General features: G+C 40.7%; 1 long non-coding RNA gene across 1 annotated transcript; it reads left to right on the forward strand.

Moving 5' to 3' along the window:
* Positions 1–12,505: 12,505 nt before the first annotated feature.
* Positions 12,506–15,189, forward strand: LOC122877906. Its single transcript, XR_006378372.1, has 2 exons — positions 12,506–13,399; positions 14,633–15,189. It is a non-coding gene; the product is annotated as an uncharacterized LOC122877906 (long non-coding RNA).
* Positions 15,190–15,831: the final 642 nt, after the last annotated feature.

The raw sequence follows: 15,831 nt of genomic DNA on the forward strand, positions 1-15,831 counted from the left end.
TAGCGAAGGTACCATACTGATCTACTGAGAAGATCTGGCGCTGGTTGCATGGTAGAGCCAGGTAGATATACTGTAGGAGTTGATTGGGTGATGAATGTCAGGTGTTGAATGCCGGTGATCTGCAGCAGGAGTGAAAACCAGAGCGCCCCGCCCAGGCCCACATACTGTACATACATACATACACACACATACACACACACACACACACCAAGAGATGAACAGAGGACTGACAAGGAACACAGGGAGGGGAGAGCAACACAAGAGTACACAAGGAGGAGAGATGTGGCTAACTATGACAATAGCAGTCTGGGTAATATAATAATTTTAATGGATTCAATTCTTGAGCTGAGACTAAAGAAAGGAATTATATTCCATCTTGCGATGTCTTCCTTAATTGTTTTTATATATAGGCAGATAGTTTCTGATAGTTTTTCTGTTAGTTAGATAGTTATTCTGATAGTTTTGTAAGATCTTTTGGTATGGTGATGCCCAAATATTTGAAAGACTGTTTGCCATGCCAAGGGGTACCTTCTTTCAATTTCTCTATAGATATATGAAAGTGATTGGGTTTTACCTATGTTGATCTTGTAACCTGATAATTGACCATATTGCTCATATTATTGCATCAACTTAGGTAAAGAGTATGTTGGTTGCCCTATATAGATCAAAATATTGTCAATGTAGCAGACCAATTTATGCTCCGTCCCTTTAATGCTAATTCCCCTGATATCTTCATTTTGTCTTATGTATTAAGCTAGCGGTTTCATTATTAAGCTGACATATAACTGCATAGTATCTTAATTACTCAAAATATAAGGTTACTAAAAATGGCAACCCTATTTTCAGTTTTGGCAACCAAGAGCTGATGCCGGGGATCGACCCACTCTAAGCTACAGCTGCCCCATCTGTACCCTTACACCCTTGTAAGTGTAAACAATTTGTGACTTTACGGGGGTTATATGCTGAACTATTTTTTTGGCTGGGCAAGGTAACTTCCTTGTTACGGCGCTGGCCGTTTGCCCCCTTCCTGATTTCTTATTTTTTTGCATGTTTGTCACACTTTCACCATCACACAAGTAACACAAGTAAACACAAAATGCAGTTTTTAAATTAAGGTTGTTATTATTAAGGGAAAACAAAATCCAAACCTACATGGCCCTGTGTGAAATAATGATTGCCCCCTAAACCTATAAACTGGTTGGGCCACCCTTAGCAGCAACAACTGCAATCAAGAGTTTGCAATAACTTGCAATGAGTCTTTTACAGCGCTGTGGAGGAATTTTGGCCCACTCATCTTTGCGGAATTGTTGTAATTCAGCCACATTGGAGGGTTTTTGTTCATGAACTGCCTTTTTAAGGTCATGCCACAGCATCTCAATAGGATTCAGGTCAGGACTTTGACTAGGCCACTCCAAAGTCTCCAAAGTGTTATCTTTGACTAATATTTAAATTTGTTTGATGATCTGAAACATTATAGTGTGACAAACTTGCAAAAAAAAAAAAAAAGAAATCAGGAAGGGGGCAAACACTTTTGCACACCACTGTATGTATGTATATATATATATATATATATATAGAGAGAGAGAGAGAGAGAGAGAGAGAGAGAGAGATACACACACTATTATCCTCATTATTATTAACATTATTACAACTACCATTACCATTACTATTATTTTAAATCTCTGCATCTCCCATTGTGCTACTGTATGTTTTCTTTCCTCCTACTGTCTCTCTCCCTCTCTCTCTTTCTCTCCCAACCCGACCGGTGGGACTTGTTGGGTCTCTGTAAATATTATAAAGAGTACAGTCTAGACCTGCTTTATATGAAAAGTGCAATGAAGATAGCTTCTGTTATGAATTGGCACTATATAAATAAAATTTAATTGAATTCACGAGGTGGTGAGAAACTTTGCTTTGATGTACTTTATATACTTGACTGCACTCCCTACTCCAGCTGACATAGTGAGTGTATAGCCTTATTGCCTCTATGTCCTCATTTTTCAGTGCAAGTTCATTATGACATGGTGAGAAACTTACACGCAAATGTGATTATTGCTGTGATATACTTTTAGAATGAAATAAATACATTTCATATAAATTTATATTCATGGTTCATTGTGTTCTTTATCAATAGTTTATATATGTAGATGTTATGGCAGTTCATGATGTATTTTTGTAAGTTTAGGTCCTGGAGAGACAACAAATTTGTCTTAATGTTTTACTTTTAGCATTTTAAGAACATTTACATTTTTTAGGATTATAAATTGTTTAATAAATGGTTAACACCCCCCCCCCCTCTCTCTCTCTGTATATATTTATATATATATATATATATATATATATATATATACACACACACACAAACACACACATGGCTTAAAATGCAACAGAAAAGTGCTTGCAATTATCATGACACTCTTGCTTTGCTTGCTTTAGGTTGCTATCAATGACACCCAATCATTTTTCATTAATTGGTCCTCTGAATATTAATGCTCTAACTACTGATTAGATGCAGAACAGCAATCCATTCAACAATGTTCCTAAATCGATGAGTTTAAGACAGCAATCATGTTGATGTGACCATGTTTTATGCCCCCTCAAACCTTAATCATTAGTTAAGCAAGCAGCAAACGGAGAAGCTAAATCACTTGTGTATACTACATCCGATAAGCCAATAATTACTTCCTGCTGTTCTCTTTGTGTTACATTGGCCCATAAACAGGATAAAGGTCAGGATGTAACAATTGCCATTTACTTTCTTTTTACACTAATGGACATCAATAGCGACTATGTATTGCTTTAAATGGCAAAAGAGTTTAATGATTTTCAGTAAAAAAAATAATGATCATAACTGAGGGAGAATCTACTTTAATGAGAGCCGTGCACATACTGAAGCCTTGTTATTGTGTTTCCATTAGATAAAAACTGCAAGCAATGATCCACTGCTCTACAAGCAAAAAAAGTTTTAATCAGGGCCAGATTATCCTTCTAGGGGGCCCAGAGGCAAAAATTAAGTGTGGGCCCTTTTGACCCCCCATCCCTCCCACTCTCTGTGCAACATACCATTGTTATTATTAGTCCTATTACTATCATTATCATTATTATTCCTCAAAATCCGGTAACAATTCAGGAGCCTCATTAAGGCCCTCGTCATTTCAAATCAGGAAATCTCAAGACAGGTGTTGATGTGACGTTTTTCAAAACATCCATGGATTTTTGACATTTGTCATCCCAGTGAAAAACTGCATCCTTCTTTGTCAGCGCATGGCGGGGCTCAGCATGGCATGCATAGTCCTGGACGAAAAGGTGATAATATCATGTCATGGCAGAGGAACTTTCTGACTTGTTTCACAGTGGATGGTGTTTTGAACTTCACAGCTTTGATTTTGTCTGGATCAGGTTTTACGCCTGAGGGTGTGCAGTAGCCGAGGAAAGTGAGCTCGCTAAGGCATAATTGACATTTCTTTAGCTTTTGAGCACTTCCTCCAGATTAGCCTGGTGCTGCTCAAAGGTGGGGAAAGCAACAACGTCATCCAGATACACTGCACGTTTTGTAGATGAGACTAGCGAGGACAGTGTTCATGAGTCTCTGAAATGTGGTGCCACATAATAGACTCTGACTGTTAGACATGGCTGGAAGTTAAGCCAACTGGTCTTGATTAAACTCACTGTCTGACGAACAGAAAAAAAGTCTCTGCGAAGAACAAAACTTGCTAACATTTTTAACACCTACTTTTCAAATCCACAGGGAGTGAATGTTAAATAAACAAGTATCACTTTTAATACTTGTTTACTACTTGTTTAATAAACAAGTAGTAAATGAAATTACCTTTGATCCATAGTGTCTGCATTGACTGCATGCACATTTCGTATTCTTTCACCAGCAGGCCGAAATATGAATGAAAACAGATGCAGGCTCAACCTCAATTTTACTTTAGGCAAAATTTAACTAAACTACAGTAAATTGGATGAATTTTGTAGGCTAGTAAATTATAAAATTGCAACAAAAATGAACATACTGAAAAGCCTTCTACCGAGTCAAAATATTGATTATGTGTTTAAATATGACATGTATTATTAATATGTTTGGTTTTTTAAGTTAATTGGCTACAATCAGAATGAGTAGGACTTTACTACACGATGCTTTGGGCTTTAAAGCACATCTCACATATAATCCAAAACACACAACAATGGAGGCTTTTACAATATGAAATAGTCTGTACATACACCGTTAATAAACACCATAAAGTACAAGGACAGAGGGACAGTTTTTCACCAGTATAGAGCATTGACCCAATACGATAGTCCATATTTAATGGCATGGGAATCTCAAAATTCTGAATATGTTACCAAGGTGCCTAGGTGTTAAATGTGTTGTTTTTTTTAGCATCTTGATTCCCTGATTCTATGGCTAAGGGACATATACTATTCTCATGAGTTTGTCAACCAAATGACCAAAATATTTGGGTGATTTGATTATTTGAGGAAATTTGTCAGGTGGCGGGAAACACAAACCTAGTGGGATGCTGATGTTGCTCTGCGTCTGCTGCATGTGTAAGTAGGCAAATTTTTGCGAACAGGTTAGTCATAACAATATGTCAGTACAGTATGTCATTGCTGTGCTGCTGTGTGTGTTTTGAAGTCTTTCTGCCCCCTAGTGGTGAACCATTGCTGAATGCAGCTTTAATTCAGATTGTTAATTCAGCATATCTGCAGATTTTTTACAAACTGTGAGCCTACACTCTGTCACAACATGTCTCAGTCCTGCTGTTGCTCATTCTACCTCTCTGTCCCTCCCTTAAGTGACCTCTGTCTTCCCATGCCCACACATTTCCTTGCCATCATTGCCATGCTCCTTCCATCCACCAGGTGCTCTCAGACTTTTCCACCTGTCCTAGGTGGGAGTCAGGTAGTGCACCATTTTGCTACGGTTTCCGCATTGAAGGCAGCCGGACCAGACTCTGTCTTTGCTTCCACCCTGAAGCACTGTGCTGATCAACCGTCGCGGGTGTTCACAGACATCTTTAACCCCTCACTGGAGACATGCTAAGTACCAGCCTGCTTCAGACCTCCACCATCATCCCCGTCCCCCCAAAAAAACAAGGACTTAATGACTACAGACATGTCACCCTGACCTTTGTGGTAATGAAATCATTTGAGCTCCTTGTGCTGTCCCACCTCAAAACCGTCACTGACCCACTCTTGGACCCCTGCAGTTTGCCTACAGAGCCAACAGGTCTGTAGACCATGCAGTAAACATGGCCCTCCACTTCATCCTCAGCACCTGGACTCCTCAGTAACCTATGCCAGGATCCTGTTTGTGATTTGACTCCTCCCACCCCAGACACAAACCTTTTGAGACACTCTGCTCCGGCAGGAAGCTGTGGTCCATCAGGACCGAAACCTCACGCCACAGTTCCCGAATATAGCTGGCCTCATCAACTGCAGTTGTGTAATATTTTTCTGTGGGTTTGTCACTGTGATTGACCCCTTTTGCATTGATTGCCTTTTAATATCCAAAATATTGTATATTAGTGTAGCTTTAAACTAAGTGATAACATACTATACTGTTTAATCTTTGCAAAGAAAATTGAGAACTCAAACTTGCAGATTATACATACACAATTCTCCTAATTGAACTAAAATTTGAAACTGCATACCTAGTTATAGCCAAACTAAAGTAATGCTTTCTCTACATCTCCATATCTTCTCCTGCACTCTGCAGAGACCTAATCTTTCAGTCTTCATGCTAACATCATTATCACATTTACCTGTGTTTCATCTGACCTGCACTACCCTCACATCTGTCATAAATCTGTTTCAATCCAATAACTTCATTTGAAAGATTTAGAGTGCATTTGTTTGCCGCAGGAAACAGTACCTCCTCATTTCCATTCCACTTCTCACTCTGCAGGTCGCTTCAGAGCAAGCTATCCAGTTTTCTGCTGTGATTGACAGCTCTGAGACACTTCGCGATGACTCCTCTGCCTCTGTCATGTTTCGTCTCTTTCTCTGTCTTCTCTCCTTTTCCCTTTGATGCTCTTTGTCTTTCTAGCATACATGTATGCCTCTCCTTAACCTCCCCAGGGACCTCTCTATCCCCTAGCCCTTGGAAAATAAAGGAGTGCACGCAATAAAAGGTAGCTGAATGAGAAAATATATATAGAATTTCTGTTTTCTCTTTATTCTTCCGCCTCCTTCAGGTTTACTGCAAAGGCATCAGAGACACACTGCTTAAGCCCCCTACTGACTGACAGCTCCATAGCCTATTATGCCAACTTTTCGTAAGCCACCACACCTTGTGACCTTCTGTCTTGAGATGGAGAGGCACTGGAAGCATCAGATGTGCACATTTTCAAACACACCAATTGTTTTGAGTGGCCAAATGCCTTTGAGCATTTTGGATCTTTTCGATTTTATCAATTTTGGGAGCATTAAAACAGAAGTATGGCTGTTTTTATGGTTTCAAATGCAGTAGTGCAAACTTTATATTTTTTCAGATAATACCATCATTATGTTGTTGAAAGTTGAAAGGCCAGTTTTGACTCACACACACAGGGTGCACATGTGAGTCAGTCCTAAGATGTATTTGGTATCATTCAGCTGCAGAGAATGCCACGCTATTAAACATGGGGAAATTATATGTGAAGTACACTTTATTAATTCTTTAGAAAGAAAATAATTAAGACAGGATAGATTTAGGCATGGCCGCAGCCAGCTACGAAGCCGCCAAGGTCCGGACCCTTAAAATATATATATATATATATATATATATATATATACTGTATATAAATTGAAAAAAAAATGCTGCTATATAAGAGGAGAGATGAGACCATGGCACTGTTGGCAGAACAGCCGAGGACTGCGATTACTCTAAGCAGCATGCATGGGAATGAATTACAGTATAAAATATGAATATATTTCACGCCTTTTCCCTGATGTTCTGAATAGGTTGCTAAAGTTGTCGCTAGTCACTTTTTCACTGTCTGAAAAGTCGCTAAATTTAGCAAGAAAGTCGCCAAGTTGGTAACACTGTTTGTGTGTGGGGAGAGGAGCTGCCTGAGTCAGCAGGCAACGAGAGGACAGAAGCAGAAGGACCAGAAATGACAGCAAAACATGTCTCAGCATAGTTTTTTCTGTTCATTCGGCTTAGGCGCTGTGAAAAAACACTTAACCGCTGCGCCCCAGGTCTTATAATAGTGGAGACAACCCTGCTTTTTATTCTGGCATCATGTTGGATAAAATGGTGGTAAAATTCTTATGTAAACAAACACGCATGTAAACACAATGGGCAATATCGAGGTCAGCAAAAATGATCAAGGTCATGTGCATATATCATACAATAAGTCGATAACGTAATTATTGTGACAGGCCTAGTTGTATGGTCTGTTGTGAACAATGGTTGGCATCATCTCGCCAGCAGAGCTGAGAAAGCCCTGAGTGCGCAACTCGTTACGCACAGTATGGTCATTCTATTCACTCCGTCGGCGAGGGGGCTGTAACCTACATACAGGCAACACTCGAGGTTCGCAGTGATGAAGGATCACCTCAGAACATATAGCCTATGTCCAAAATAAATATGTTCACATGTATGTTCACAGCCTCTTCTGTGTCAGAATCTTTGCAGACAGAAAATGTACAGCAATTGAAGCACAAATAGTTGTGTGTCCAGTGATTATTACCAAAATGTATCAGTGATACCTCATTAATCACTCTAATTCATTGATCAAAAATGAGAAATACCTCTTCTTTTTATTTTATTGCTAATAAGAATTATATTTACAATATTTAATTTTTTCTTTTAAAGGGCATATTATGTATTGGTATAAATATAATTTAAAGACTTATTAGGCCTATGTATCTTTTCAACAATTTTATACAACTTCCTTGAATCTGTAGAACATGTTAGTCATTTTCTTTTGCAAAGAAATATTTTTGAATCAAATTGTAATTTTCCAAGTCAAAAATGTTCCAGTACCTCTTTCTTCCCTTGTATTGAACACGACATTTTTGTTGGGTGTAGCAACCACCAAATTTAAAATTAAATATAGCCGCTGGCAGCAATGGGCAGGTTCAAACCTTTTTTCGCTCAATGGAAGGAAGCAGCTTGATCGGCCAAAATTAAAGCTGCAGGCAGCAACGAGCATAGTCACTTTAGCTTGCTTAATTCTGTTTGAAAGGAGCGAGACCAATCACACACTTGTTCATCATTACAAAGCCTGCAGTGTTTAATTATTGCACACTCAAAGTTCTGCCATTTGTCCCCCCCCTTTATTGGATTTGAATGACACTCTGTGTGGGGATGTCTCCGGTCAGTTTAATCAGGATTGCTCAAAGGCATCTTGAGTTCTGGGCAAATATGTGATAGGCCACGCCCACTCACACCAATCAATATGAAACCGAAGATTTTGGTCAATACTTGCCCCTAGAGCATGCATATTAAATTTGGTGAAATTCTGTCCACTGGGTTTTGAGGTACAGTTTTTTGGCATTTGTGGCTCCCCCATGGGTTGAGCTCAAAACACTTTAGCAAGATTTATGATGATTGAACACATCGTTAGTTGAGTTATGGCCAATTTCATGGTAAGCCCCACCCTTTATGAAGATATTTTGGTTGATGGCGGCCATGTATTTCAACTGATCTTGCTCATTTGTAATAGAAACGTGTATCTCAGTCCATGTCAATCTGTATCAAAAATTTGGTGTCGATAGAGTCAAAATTCAAAAAGTTCTATTCATTTTACGGTTTTTCAGATTATGCAAATTAGTAAAAAAAAGTTTTAGCAGGAAAATGGCGCTTGATTGGTAATCTGGCATACTTTGGGGCTGATTTAAATAACATTTTTAATAATTAAAAAAAAACTCCCATTGGTTCATTTTCTATAATGACACTAGGCTGGCCCAATCACATCTCTTACTGGGCCAGCCCCATCCCTCCCCCTCTGTCCTCTCTGTTTCTCGTGTCAGATGCCATGGCTCAGAGCCAAACATCTGTGGATGGAGAATTGTCAATTGTCAAGATAGATAAGCAAAAACGAAACAATAATAATAACAATAATAACTATTTATATAGCACTTTTCTAAAACAGAGTTACAAAGTGCTGTACATAAAACAGAGCAAATCAATGAAAGACATTGGAAAAAAAGAGACAGTGTGTCAGTTAGCAAAGCAAGTGTTATAGGGGCAATTACAAATATGAATGTAAAAACAATAAAATGAACAAACAAACAAAAAGTAAATAAATAAATAATAGAACAAAAAACACAGAACAAAGATAAAAGCCTCTGAATCAAGAATTAAAAGCAGCTTTATACATGTTTGTTTTGTAGAGTGATTTAAAATGGGGCACCGATTCAGCATGCCTGATCTCCTCAGGCAGGGCATTCCAAAGTTGGCTCTGACAGCAAATGCACAGTCACCTTTAATTTTTAGCCGTGACTTTGGAACGGATAACAGAGTTTTGCCTGAGGGTCTCAGGCAGCGAGTTTGGTCATAAAGAGAGATCAGCTCGGAAATATAAGGAGGTGCCAAACCAGACAGGACCTTAAAAGTGATTCAAAGTATTGTTGAAATAAAATCTATTCTAAAAGACACAGGGAGCCAATGTACGGAAGCTAAAATAGTTGTGTGTGTGTGTGTGTGTGTGTGTGTGTGTGTGGGGAGGAGAGGTAGCCAATAGATGGGTTTGGGGTGGGTTCTACTAACCTCCAAGACTTAGGAGCTCCCACAAGTGATTGACTGCTGTTGAACGTTGATCTGATGGAATTGACTTTGTCTTTAAAATGGGTTAAAATCTGGTTACAGTTCAGGAGAAGCATACCTGTCAGAGTTCTGAGGTGCACCAATAACACAGTTAATAGTCCTAAACAGGATTCTAGAATTATAGTATTATTAGTAGTTGTTAATTATTAGTAGTTGTTAGAGAAATATTTTGCTCTTGCATCTTTAACTGCAGCATTATAATCCTCATGCAACCTTTAAGAATTTTGTGTAATTTAGTGAATTTGCGCTCAATTTTTCTGAGCTCTCTTCTGAGCTTACGAGTATGTTCATTCAGCCAGGGAGAGCTTTTGTTAGATGGGTGGGCATGGGATTTACTTGGGGCCACTGAGTCTAAAGTAGCCAAACAGATGCTATTGGAATGATTTAGCTGATCAGTAGTGGGTAGATGAGTAGCTAGGGCAGTGGCAGAGGAGAGAAAGGCCTGCCTAAAAGTGATGGCGGTTGAGGGGTTAAAGATGCACGAGCGGGTTGGGGCAGACAGCTTAGAAGGAGGGGCAGAAAGTATATTAAAAACAAAAACACAACAAAACACTAGGCTGAGTTTGTCACCTTGCATGTGGGTCGACCAAGTGTCATGAAGCACAAAGTTAAAAGATTTTAAAGATTTAAAAACTGTCCAGCTAAAACATTGTTTGAGCAACACATATGCATCTCATATTTTAACATGGTCAGTGACAATAGGTCTGAGAGCTCAGTAATAAAGGAGTTGTTTTAGGAGGATGTTACACTAAAATAAACAAAAAGGGTTGACGCTTACTATGATGAAAGGCAAGATATTTGAAAGAGGAGAATTCACCACAAGGTAGAGCACTGCAGGTAAGGTTATCCCTATAAATTACAGCAACCCCACCATCGTGACCAGAGAGCCTAGGGGTGTGTATGTATGTAAGAGAAACTGGGAGGGGAAGCCTCATTTAATGCCGTAAAATCATCACATTTTAACCAAGTTTCGGTGAGCAAGAGGATGTCAATATTATTTGAGATTCATTGCAAATGAATGACTTGTTATTGAGTTACCTTACATTTAACAGTCAAGTGTGCCATGATGGACTTATTTGGAGGACAGTGTTAGTTAGTGACAGTGTTGGGACTCCACAGATTAATTCATTCATTTATGGGATTTTTGACTGAACTTTCATTATGAGACTGCATGCTCTTTTGTATTGCAAAATCCCGAGAGCATTGAACGCAGCCTCACAGTGCCCATTGGTCAGTCTGACCTTTGACCCAGATGTCACCATCGGTCATCGATCATTTGTTCGCTCTCTTTTCTTCTGGCTTTTCCTCCAGCACGCAGCAGACGCTTGTCTGCTACCACTGCAATGTAATCTGTTTGGAGCTGAAACATGCAGCAGAACCGAACTCTTACAGCAGCGACACGAGAGCCTGCTAGATCTCTGCAACAAAGTTTAGCACCAACGGCTATTACACAAAGACTGCCAGCCAAACTTTAAAAGCAACTAAGGAAGTTAGCACCGAGCTAACTCTAAGGAGGACAACAGACAACAGACCGGATTTCCCCCCATCTGCATAAACAGACACTGCACAGCAAAAGACTGCATGGGGCCGCAATTCTTCCTTGCCTGGCCTGTACACAACCAATGGACCGCCAGCTAACGGAGCAACACAGAAGAAGCAACCTCGTCTTCCTTTACGGACTGGCAATGTAATCACTGAGCATGTAACTGGGCAAAGCATAGAGTAACAGTGTATCAGAATCAGAAATACTTTATTCATCCCCGACGGGAAACTCTTTTGTTACAGCTGCTCACTCTCCCATCAGTGCACACAGGGATAGAAGTTCTAAGCAAATCAGAATATAATACACTATAATACAGGCAAGATAAATTAAGTACCAAGTGGATATAAGTATAAAATTAAAATAAGTGTAAGCAAGCAAAGGACTGTTTAACTTTTGTACATGTGACGTTACTGATGTGTTTTCATTGAGGTTTTATTGTTGTGATCTTCTCCATGGTTAACGTGAGGTTATTATTGTAACCGTAATTTAATTCTCAGCCCCCCGCTAAGTTGATGTTAGTTTATGTTATGCTCCAGTCTTTGCATGCTAACTAACTCATTTTAAGTTGGCACTGTTATCCTAAACAGATCATACACATACACTTCTAGTTTGGCCCTTAAAGACAACCACACCCGGCAGAGAGAAACTTTAAAGCTCCCACTGCACATACTTTCTTGTTCTGACCAAGTGTGCTTGTGCACGTGAGACATACTGAGGTAGAACAAAGAAATATACACAGCTTATTTTGCTTGATGCCATCTTAGATCCAAGCAGCCATCTTGGACGTGCGCGCGCGCGCACACACACACACACACACACACACACACACACACACACACACACATCCCTTTGTTCTGTAGTTTAGTATTTAGAGTTAGACTTCACATTGTGTGTTTTTGCTTTGTTTATCTTTTAAATAAATGCGTGTGTATAATTATGCTGGTTTCTTTAATGTTTCACAAGAGTCAGTCATTTGCCAACCTCTTCTATGTTGAACTCCAAATCCTTCAACCTACTAGCCATTAATGGTAATTTTGGTTATAGTTATTCATTTAATTATTAATCAGTTCCAAATTGATAGTTTAGTGTGTTTTATGAGACTCAGTCAATTAATTGGCTATCATTTATCTTCTTTAAGAAGAGTGGTGCCCCCAATGACTATATTCATTAATTTTTTTATTGATTATCTTTGATAATTCTGATAGCTATAATTAATTGATCGCACTTACACAAGTGGGTACAATTGTGAATCCCAATAACAGCGAAGAGTTCATGGCTGATCTTGGTGGACAGAGAAGAGAAGGAAGAAGAGCAAGGGCAGGTGTGTGATGTAAATACTCAGTCACGTGGGGGGGACAGTACAGCGTGAGAGGAGGCTGAGTGGATGATCTTGGAGAGCGCCGTGTTGCAGCAGCCGTACGTGGGCTCTTGGAGTGAGATAACGCACAGTGGGGCATAGCCTTGAGAGTTGATTTTGCCGATGATGAAGCTGTCACCGTTAGAGAGCAACTTACAGCAGGCAACTGTGAGCCAGGAGACAGGGCAGATGGAGGATGTGGCAGACTCATTAGGACCATGGCAGATGGAGGCTGGGAGGAACTGGTTTGAGGGGGGAACTCATTCATGTACTGGATGTCCAAGCTGTTCACAGGTGGCCTGGGGGAAACAACCTGTGAGGCAGGAGGACAGCCATCTCGGTCAGGAAGGACAGGGGAAGGTGGAGTGTTGCCTGTACTTGCAGCTGGGGGTAGTGTCTACATCCAGGTTTTCTACTCTTCACAAGGGCCAAAGGTTCTCAGGTGGAGGGGGTAGAGCAGACTTGGTTCTTGGGTTTCACCCCAAGGCTGAGCCAAACCTCCCCCAGAGTCGAAAATCCAGAAGGGTAGATTGGTTCATCTCCCGACCACGGGATGGTGTCATGGACTGAGGATGAAGGGTCAGGGGAGCAGGGCTGGCTGGCACAACCTGGCTTTCCTAGAAGGGAGAGATGCTTAGCCTGGGCTGTGGCTACAGTTGAAAACTCCAGGATTAACCTGTCCTTCTCCCTGAGTTCAGCCTGCAAGCGAGCAACGTCTTCCTTCACTTGTGAAAAGGTAAGATGTCAGTTTGCACACACAGCCATGGTTGTTAGCAGGACTGCATGTTAAGTTAACTTAGCCACCAGGCGAAGGCAAGCGTTACAGTTAACGGCTGCTACAGGGAGGGCAGGAGTTAGGTGTATCCTACGGTTATCACATCGCTTTCAATAGCTCACAATTTTGGCTCGATTTTAGCGCTGATTAAACAAACTTAAAGCAACAAAAAACAATTAAGATCAGATTTAAAACAGGGGGTTAAAATTATGAAAAATGCTAAACTAGCCCAGATGATCTCAGTGGAGAGACAGAGAGGCTGCCAATTTGGGTCAGGGTGTGAATTGAGCCACAACTAAGACACTGGCATGTACTACTACTGCACAAAACTTTAATGGACAAACCAATTTGTCCATTAAAGAAAGGGGGTGCTGAGAAGGGCCTAAAAAATTAAGAATCTGCAGCAGTAGCTTCAACAACAGCAACAGGTGGAAGGAGGAGAGGTGGTTGGCCATGGCCACTGCCAGGCAGAGGAGCAGGAAGAGCAGCAGGCATGTGAAAGGGAAGCTGAGGAACAGAGTGAGCAGGAGGAGAGTTGAAGTGAGTGAGTTGAGGTGTAGTTGAAGCAATAAGCAGGGAGTAGCAGGGACTCTCAGGGAGGGCACAGGGAGTTAGTGTGTGTACCATGCCATGATGAATGATGGTTAATTAAATTAATGACGATGATAATAAAGCATAGCATAGTTCCCTACTGCTGTTGCAACTTCAGCTGACTATTCTAACTTTAACTAGCAAACGTTAGCGTTGGCTAAGCAGTGAGTGACCTAGGTCCATGTCGTATGACAATATTATTAAAATTATTAGGCTAAGGGTTCCCTTGATAAAGATGTGCGAAAAGGCTGTACAATAGGTACAATCTATTACTTGTATACTTCAATTTTATTAAATAATTTGAAATGATCCGACTTCTTGCGGAGCTTTTTCTTTGACAATTACTTGTACTACTTTAGTATGGTAGTATGGTGAGTACACTGGTCCACTTGTACTGGTATACTTACACAGCTTTGTAGTGGTCTGGGATAATAGTACAGTAAGCGTATTTACTGGTGGGTGGTGTTCGTGTCACTGGGTGAGAGATGTGTGTGGGTGTGTGTGAGTAGAGTAGCGCCAGGTAACCACGTCCCCTTCTTTCCCTGCACTGCATTCAAGAGTAATGGGCACAGGTGTAGGTGATTTGGGTTTTTCTCTCTCCAGGATGTGGATTTAAGAGGAGCGGGACACACGAGGAGGAAAGCGCTCCCAACCCTGGACGCCAGAGAGAGACCTCCACGAGACGCAAACTGCTCCAGACAGCCTTTTTGGTGGGGAAGGTGGGAGATACGACTGGGGGGACACTGACATTGTGGCTCAGCCAGCACCCGGGAAGAAGACACTAGCCTGGGCTTTTGTGTAGGAGGGGATGCTTTGGAGGAACGAAGAGGGGTAGGGATGCGTCCCGCCCTCTATAGTAGGCCAGTACGGCTAAATACACGCTGATAAGCAGAGCATGTAAATATCCAGGAAGGAATTTGAGGCAATAAGCGAAGGTGTACTTCCCTAACTGCAATCAAATTATTCATTACTTAGGACTGTTGCACTCCCCCACCGCCTTGCAGACTGCGCTTGAGGCTCCCTTCAGAAATCCACAAGCTGCATGGGATTTATGGACATTTGGGCGGACTGAGTCAACACAGAGTGAACTGTTATCTGCTGTATCCAGAGTTTTATTGTTTTATTGTTCTGTTGTTTAACTTAATAAATTGTATGGTTGATACTTGGTATGATCCAGTTGATTGGTACAGCTGTTCCCCAACAGATTAATTAGGTTCTTGGACCAATAACCAGTCACATTCGACCGATTGTTGGGGGCCGGTCTGGGCCAAAAATTCCAGGGCTGATTTTTTTTTGTCCCAGTCCAGCCCTCGCAGGAAAGCTAATGTGGTTTATTTAAAGTCTGTGGCTCTTGTGTTGTGTAGCAGGCTGCTGTTTGGCACAGTGTAACTGTCTGCTCTGCCTATGATATAAAGCTGATGTGACATTGACACTGATTTTTTTTCTCAAAGGAGAACACAGGACAAGTGATTTGGAGAGCAGATGTGTTTGCTGTAACAGAACACAGAAAAATGCTATTTAATTTCAGCTGGATTTGAAATAATTGTGCTTTGATGATTTAAATAGCCAAGAACTAATGAACATACTGTACATCGAACCCTTGACAGTAGTGCTTGTTGTCTACTTGGTGAAATATAATATTGTCATGTGTAGTCTGCAATGTGCACATACAGTAATGGGTATTTGCAGGTGACAGTGTTCATACACAATGAACTAAAAGCAGGAGGAGCAGGGAGCCAATAATGGCGTGACTACTTAATTTTGTGTGTCCCAGGGCCCCATGGGGAATGAATCCAGCCAAT

Source organism: Siniperca chuatsi, linkage group LG6, assembly GCF_020085105.1.
Source record: "Siniperca chuatsi isolate FFG_IHB_CAS linkage group LG6, ASM2008510v1, whole genome shotgun sequence".
NCBI classification, from domain to species: Eukaryota; Metazoa; Chordata; class Actinopteri; order Centrarchiformes; family Sinipercidae; genus Siniperca; species Siniperca chuatsi.